At 36.3% G+C, this 8481-nt stretch overlaps 2 non-coding genes across 2 annotated transcripts; both read right to left on the bottom strand.

Moving 5' to 3' along the window:
- Nucleotides 1–983: 983 nt before the first annotated feature.
- Nucleotides 984–1056, bottom strand: Trnak-uuu (transfer RNA lysine (anticodon UUU)). Its single transcript has one exon. It is a non-coding gene; the product is annotated as a tRNA-Lys (tRNA).
- A 1673-nt stretch (nucleotides 1057–2729) lies between these two features.
- On the bottom strand, nucleotides 2730–2801 carry Trnaa-cgc (transfer RNA alanine (anticodon CGC)). The gene has a single exon. It is a non-coding gene; the product is annotated as a tRNA-Ala (tRNA).
- Nucleotides 2802–8481: the final 5680 nt, after the last annotated feature.

Here is an 8481-nt window from a genome sequence, read left to right as displayed (position 1 = left end):
TCATTTTCCATGTGATGTAGGATTTTTCCTTTCTTCTTTTATCATTGATTTCCAGTTTCATTCCATTATGATCAGATAAAATGCATGGTATTATCTCCACCCCTTTATATTTACTGAGGGTTGCCCTATGGCATAATATATGGTCTATTTTTGAGAAGGATCCATGTGCTGCTGAGAAAAAAGTATATCCACTTGATGATGGTTGATATATTCTATATATGTCAGTTAAGTCTAGGTTATTGATTGTGATATTGAGTTCTATAGTTTCTTTATTCAACTTTTGTTTGGAAGACCTGTCCAATGGTGAGAGAGGTGTGTTGAAGTCACCCATAATTATTGTGTTGTGGTCTATTTGATTCTTGAACTTGAGAAGAATTTGTTTTATGAACGTTGCAGCACCATTATTTGCAGTTTCACAGTTTTCTAAATACCTTCACAAGACTGTATCTTAAATTTGTAGGCTTCTTAATCAAACCCAAATTCCTCCTTCATTCTGGTCCCATCCAACCACCACAAAGCAAAAAAGAAAACAACCTACCAGCAAGCAGAAGAACATCTTCTCTCATTGTTTGCTAAAAGGTACCACCATTTACACTAGCAAGAAGATGGGTTTATTTTTGAAAATTCATTCTCTATTCTGCTTTTCAAACAAAACCTTGCTCTCTTAAATTTAGACCTACAAACAAAATCCTGAATTTTTTAAAGTACTTTAAAAAAAATTTATTCTTTTTAGTTATACATGACAGTATAATATATTTTGACACATTATACATACATGAAGTATAACTTCCCATTGTGGTTGTACATGATGTGGAGTTATACTGGTTGTGTATTCATATATAAATATGGGACAATTTATGTCCATAAAATCCTGAATTCTTCAGGCTGTTAGTTATTTTTCTATCCAACTGTTCAACCTCAAACCCCAGAAATGGGAAAGCCCATTTAGATAAATCTAAAGAGGGAGAAATACCAGCATTTTATGTCTGAACAGGGACTTAAACCCTGGATCCTCAGATTAAAAGTCTGATGCTCTACCAACTGAGCTACCCAGTCTTACCTTACTCCTAGTTCCCTGATAACTTAATAAAGCTGAACACATTTGTTCATTGTCATCTACTCCAAGGCAATATATGTATACTCCCATTCAATCATTTGGCTTCCTTGTTGTTTCTGGAAAGCCACCAATACCAGATGCTACTACATTTCAAACAAAAACTCAACCACACTGATGCCTTCTGAAGAACTTAGATATATGCAGACAACTCACAGACACCTTCAAAAGTTGACAGAGTTTGAGTAAAGAAAAGTGGAACCTTCCCACAGGACAAAACTTTTTTATCTTCTTTCCTTAAAGTTCTTAAAGATCCACATTTCAGCCCTCTTCTTCCCACTTTGCTAACCCCAACCTAGCCTTATCACTCTTACCAAGTGCTCATCACTTCCCTTTCATCTTGGGTTCACTCCACATCCTCTTGAGTAAAATCTTTTCAGTAATTCAACCAATGCCATCCAGGTTCCGGGTGTTTGACTTTATTGGCCGTGTTTCCCATATATGCCAGATTTTGAATCAAGGGAAGATTTTGAAATGATATAAATCACGATTCTTGTATGCAATGTGCTTTCAGTCTTCACTCAAAACTCCGGTAGCGGTTGACTATCACACAAAATAGTGGCAAAAGGAGAAAAGCATGGACCATTTTCACTCAGTGTTAAAGTTTGAGACATTCTCTAGGTATACAAAGTACTGGTTCATTTCATAGACCATCTTTTCCCTTGCCCTCTCCTTATTCCGCAGAGAATTCCATCTAAACGACTATGTATCCAACAGTTAATATTCTCCCTCCTCCCCACTGCCTTCAGGTTTTCAAATCTAAACTTCAGCAATAAACACACACACACACACACACACACACACACACACACACCTAGACTGGCTAAACGTATACTCTCACTTTACATGTTAGGTTTTGTGAATTCTTTCAGTTTCTCTCGCATGGACCTACATTTCCCCAGGCAGCTTTTAACTTGTCTTCTTTATATCTTTCTGTTTTACCTTTGTCATCTTTGGGGAAGGTTTGCAGGAAAAGGAAACTGGGGAAAAGAGGAAATCTGAAGACCCACCTAAGAAAATGCCCCAGTCCAGATAATTTCCTTGGTGATGGAATGAAAATGGGCTGTGGAACAGCCTTGGAGAATGCTGACAGGCCAGGAAGATTCCTAAAACAAAAACAAAGAATCTCAGAGTCCAAAATCAGTTGAAGGGCAAGCTATTATTTTGTTTTTCAGAAATACATATCAGTGACTCCTAATTCACCCAATTCTTGTGGATTCTTTTCAGTCTTTATGCTATTCTCACTTCAGACGCCTTCTCTATAGCCAAAAAAGGAAGTCCACACTGCTCAGAAAACTAAGAGAAAATTTCCATGAGCTATTTCTTTTCCTCTTCCTCTTTTTATATACACTCTTCCATGACATGCTAAATAAAACCCAATTTGAATAGGGTAGTGGTTATTCAGGCTCTTGCTTAAGAAGTCATAGATCCTGGTGGGGATGATTCCTACTTTGTCCTCTACCCTCTTTTGCTGATGCCCTGCCCTAGGATGTGCTAATCCTCAAGGAGTAGAAATGAGAGAGTGCTAAATCTAAACCACTAGACTTCCTTTTCTTGTGACTAAGGGAAATACAGGAAAGGGAATGAGAGAAAGGTGGCTGATAAAAATACTTCTTGGAGGTACCAGGAATTGAACCAGGGACCTTGTACATGCGAAGCACATGCTCTACCACTGAGCTATACCCCCTAACTGATAGGCACTTCCAATCTTTCTTAAAATGTCATTACTATTATATACTGTCCGGTGAGTTCATCAGAAGAATAACTGCCTTGTAGTTTAAATAGCACATTTCTGATTCTAGGACCTTCTCACACCTTAACTTGCTTCTAGGTCCACTTACCAGCAACTATATGAAAGTGCCTTGTCTCTATCAGGCAAAGATCCAGAAAAATCTCAGGTCTCCAACACATGTCATGGCAATACTGGTTCAGAATGAAGTGCTCCTTAGTCCAGAAGTAGCCTCCAACTTTAACCCAGCTGGCAAATTGAGCTTTACACAGCATTGCATCAGATGGAGAGCCAACATTCATTTTCCAGCTGACTCTCACAGCTGATCCAGGAATCTCACATACTAAGATCATCTTCCTTAGTTCTGATTCCACACTCCATCTTTATCTTCATTTGAGGATTATATCCACAAAACATTTTTTAAAAATATTTATTTTTTAGTTGTAGGTGGACATAATACCTTTATTTTATTTTTATAAATAAAATGGTGCTGAGGATTAAACCCAAGTGCCTCATGTGTGCTAGGTGAGCGCTCTACCATTGAGCCACAACCCTAGCTCCAAAGCATTTTTTTAACAACATCAAAACTCCATCAACTTTAAGTAATGTGACAATTCCCCCTCCCCACCTCTTTTATTTTTTTAATTTTTTATTTTTTTTGCCAGAATTAACAAGGCAAGGGCAGATGCAAGGTGGTGAGAAAAGTTGGAGGACCCAGCAAAAGCTGTCAAAATGCCTTCCCTCTGAGAACTCATTGACATAAGGAAAAGTCCTGCTCTACAGATATTTGAAAGAAGGAAGGAGAGGCCTGGAAATTTTCAAATGGTGCCTGCCATCTGTGAATTGGAAAATCCAAAGGTTCCTGAGTACTGCAAAGCAAATAGGATGGGATTGTCTGGGCAATGGCACAGATCATGGCTTTGGATCACTGGCTGCTTTCAGTTTGGCTTATATAATTAATACGGAGATTACTTCTTTCCTGAACCTTTCAAGATCCTTGCATAATTACGACAGAAGTATTTCAGGCAGGTTTTCATCTGAAAACTTAAAATTCTGAACAAAACTATTAATTGGTAAAGCCAAGGAACCTTGAAGGCATGCACTTTCCATGTTCCTGCTCTTAGCCCTCTGGAAGATTTCCTTGAGAAAACAAGTGCAGGCGTATGTTTGTGAATAAGTTATAGCTGCCAGAGGAGATTTTATTGTGTAAATTGTGGGACTTTCTATGTTGAAAAATAAAACCAGATCCCTATCACTCACCCTGCACAAAATTCAAATCAAAATACATTAAAGACTTAGGAATTAGACCAGAAAACTTGCAACTTCTAGAAGAAAATATTTCAACTTTCCATCATATTGATGCTGGCATAGATTTCCTTATTAAGAACCCCAAAGGGAAAGAAATAAAACCAAAAATCAATAAATGAAATGCCATCAAATTAAAAAGCTTCTAGATAGCAAAGGAAACCATTAAAAGCATGAAGAGAGAATAGGGGAATATAGAATGGGAAATAATATTTGCTAGCTACTTCACTGACAGGGGATTAATATCCAAAATATATAAAGAATGCAACAAACTTAACACCCCCTCCAAAATAAAAATAACCCAATCAATAAATGTTCTCAAAAGAAGAAACACAAATATATGAAAAAAATGCTCAACATCTCCAGCAACTGGGAAAATGTAGATAAAACTACACTAAGATTTCATCTCACTCCAGTTAGAATGGCAATTATCAAGAATACAAATAATAATAAATGTTAGCAAGGTTAGGGGTAGGGAAGGTACACTTATACATTGTTGGTGGGACTGCAGACTAGTACAACCACTTTGGAAAGCAGTGTGAAGATTCTTGAAAAAACTAGGAATGGAACCACCTTATGACCCAGCTATTCCACTCGTTGGCATTTTCCCAGAATAACTAAAATCAGCATATTATAGCAATATAGGCACCTTGATGTTGATAGAGGCATAATTCACAATAGCTAAAGTATGGAATCAACCCGATACCCATCAATAGATGAATGGATTAAGAAATTGTGATAGATAGAGTTCTACTTATCCATAAAGAAGAATAAAATTTTGGCATTTGCTGGTAAATGGATGTAAATGGAGAATATTGTACTAAGTGAAATAAACCAGACACAGAAACTTAAAGATCAATGTTTTTTCATATGTGGAAGGTAGACTAAGATAAATGAAAGGAGGAGAAAAGGATAGGATGTCATAAATATATAGGGAAGATCCTCAGTGTAGAAGAAGAAGTAGAATGGAGGGATGGAAAAGGCAAGGCAATGCAGAATTAATTCTTTTTTTAATATTTATTTTTTAGTTGTAGTTGGACACAATACCCTTATTTTATTCATTTATTTTTATGTGGTGCTGAGGATGGAACCCAGGGTCTCGAAGGTGCGAGGCAAGTGCTCTACCACCGAGCCACAACCCAAGCCCCCAGAAGGAGTTCTTAAAAATCATTATGTGCATATATAAATATAAACATGGAATTTAACCTTTATGTATAAATAAAAAGAACTAATCAAATATAAATAAATAGATGAGTGAAAGGAAGTTTAGTAGAGTAGAGAAAGGAGAACGGAAGAGAGAAGAGAGGACAGGAAACAAGAGGGGAATTGTGAACTGAAATCAAATTCCATGTGTGTATGATTTTGTCTGGATGAACCCAACTATGAGGTAAAACTATAATACTCTAATAAAAAATTTGGGCTTTTCAAATTTTGGGGAATTTCAGACTCTTAATCTAGGACTCTCCCAACTGAGTGAAAATATCTACAATTTTATGTTCACTGATGTGTGTGGAAAGCACTTCATTCTTTCAGAGCTCTTTCCCTTTATTCAGAAGTCGGAATAAATATCCTGCCATATTTGGTGATTGATTCAAATTACTGCCATCTGTGTGTGGAAGGAAAGTGAGGGCTTGAAAAATCAGTGGGTAGGTTTTATGCTTCTCAGCTTTCACATAGGCACAACTGGGAATACAAAAGGCTCTATTTACAAAGATCCCCAAGGGCCTCCTCCACTCCCCATACTTCTTTCATTTTTCTGTTCTTCAATTTACAGTGAAATAAACCCAAAGGAGTGTGAACTTACTCCTCAGTAATATACGGTGATGATATATGCAGACCTTGAATAGATTAGAATTCACATATATGATCAAATAATTTTCAACGTGGGGGGGAATAAAATTTTTTTTAATAAATGGTTCTGGGAAAACTGTATATACACATACTGAAGAATGCAGTTGGACCCTTACCTAATACTATACAAAAATATTAACTAAAAATGGATCACAACCTAAATGAAAGGCTTAAATTTATAAAATTCTTAGAAGAAAGCAGGGCAAAATCTTCACAGCAGTGAATTTGGCAATGATTTCTTAAATATGACATCAGATGTAGGCAACAAAGGAAAAAATGGACAGAATGAACTTCATGAAAAAAAATTAAAATTTATGCATTTGACAAAACACTATAAATAAAATGAAAAGGATATTCAAAGAATGGAAGAAAATATTTGCAAATCACATAGCTGATAAGAGTAAATATTCAGAATGTATATAAAGCTCCCCAAACTATCAACAACAAAAACAATTACATTTTTAAAACAAGCAAAGAACCAGAATATATATTTCTCCAAAAATAATAAACAGATGACCAATAAGCACATGAAAAGATACACAGCATTACTAATGATAAGGGAAACGTAAACCACAACTACACTGAGATACTACCTCACATTTATTAGGATAGCAAATAACAAGTGTTGATGAGAATGTGGAGGAATTGGAATCCTTGTACATTGCTGGTGAGAATGTAAAATGGTACAGCCAGTGTGAAAAAGTATGGAATGGTTTTAAAAAACAAAAATAAAACTACCACATGATCCAGCAAATTATGTATATAAAAAAAGGATAAAAAACAGTCTTGACATATATGTACCCCCATGTTCACAGCAGCATTATTCACAATAGCTAAAATATGGAAGTAACCCAACTTTCCATTGACAGATAAATGGATAAGCCAAACTGGTATATACATATAGTGGAATATTTTTCAGCCTTAAAAATGGAAAACAATTCCAGAATGTACTACAACATGGATAAAGCTGGAAGTGATTATGTTAAGTAAAACATTCCAGTCACAAAAAGACAAATATTTGTATGATTTTACTTTGAAAGGCACTTAAGAGTAGTCAAGTTACAAGCAGAAAATAGAATGGTGGATGCTAGTGTCTGGGAAAGGGGACAATGGGTAATTATGTGATGGGTTCAAAGTTCCAGTTTGCAAGTTGAAAAGAGTATTGGAGCTGGATGATTGGTTATGGTTGCACAAAAATATGAAATATACTATGCCACCAAACTATACTTAATGCCATTGAACTTAAAAATAGATGCTAACAAATTTCATGATATGCTTACTTTACCACTAAAAAAAAAAAAAAAAAAAAAAGTGAGGGGGGAAGAATGACCAAATGTGGAGAAGCCAGGAATAACTGAGGGCACTGAATTCTGTTTCTCACTGTGCCTTTCAGAAGTGAATGCAAGAAGGTATCTGTGAATTAATACAAATGACCTGAAAGCCAATAATTCATTTTGATCCAAACCAACAAACTTCCATAGGAAAGACTGGGAGCTAAATAGGCTCTACCAACTGAGGTGGGGATTTTTTTGTTGTTGTTTGTTTGTTTCTTTGTTTTGTTTTGTTTTGATTTAGCACACTGGAACATTTTTACAAATTATTTTCTCATCTGTCCAGTTTTCATGATTTAAGGATCCTTGAGAGTTCTTTCTTGGTATGTCCACCCACTCCCTAGACTAGTAAGAACTAGCGTCATAACTCTCCAGGACATGGATACAAATGACTTTTTACATGCCAGGCATAAATGGATGCATATGGAAGGAGAGTGAAGAGTAGGCAAAAGAGAAGAAAGTGAAGTCCTTGTCCTTCACAGTCTGTGTATTGAAATGGGCATGGGGAGGTAGAGGTACAGGGGTAAATCTAAAACAAATTGCCCAGGACTTACACAGCCTGCTCCCCTTTCTGTTGGTGTTTTTTTTTTTCTTTCTTTCTTTTTTTTTTTTCCTTTTTCTATCACAACTGAGTATTTAGTACTAATTCATTTTCATTCCAAGGGCCTCCATTCCTCCCAATTTGGAAGCTTCAACACAGTAGAAATATGCAGACATACCATCCCAAAGGAAAGAGAGTTAATTTTAATGTAGTTGTACTAAAGTAGGTAGATTGAGAGGAGTCAACTCCACCAGGTTAAAAAGTACCAAGAGTATACATGGAGATGCTAGGGATTGAACCCAGGGCCTGATAAATGCTAAGCATGCACTCTACCACTGAGCCACACCTGCTGTCTACATTCATTTCAACTCTTAAATACCTAGATACTGCAATTGTCTGCCTGTGTTCCCAGACATAAGCTAAAATGGCAGAATCTGTTTTTCAACTCTGCTGTCCCGGAAACCCTTAAATTTCATTCTGGATGGAAAGTTTCCATTAATCCTACTAGGATCTTTCATAACTGTAGAACCAAACCCTGCAAGGACTGTTTCTGGCAGTTACTGAGTGACAGCTTTTTTTCACTACCAAGGAGAGTCCCAGAATGGAATAT

The sequence above is a fragment of the Callospermophilus lateralis genome, chromosome 6, assembly GCF_048772815.1.
Source record: "Callospermophilus lateralis isolate mCalLat2 chromosome 6, mCalLat2.hap1, whole genome shotgun sequence".
NCBI lineage: Eukaryota > Metazoa > Chordata > Mammalia > Rodentia > Sciuridae > Callospermophilus > Callospermophilus lateralis.
This window is presented reverse-complemented; position numbering and strand designations above follow the sequence as displayed.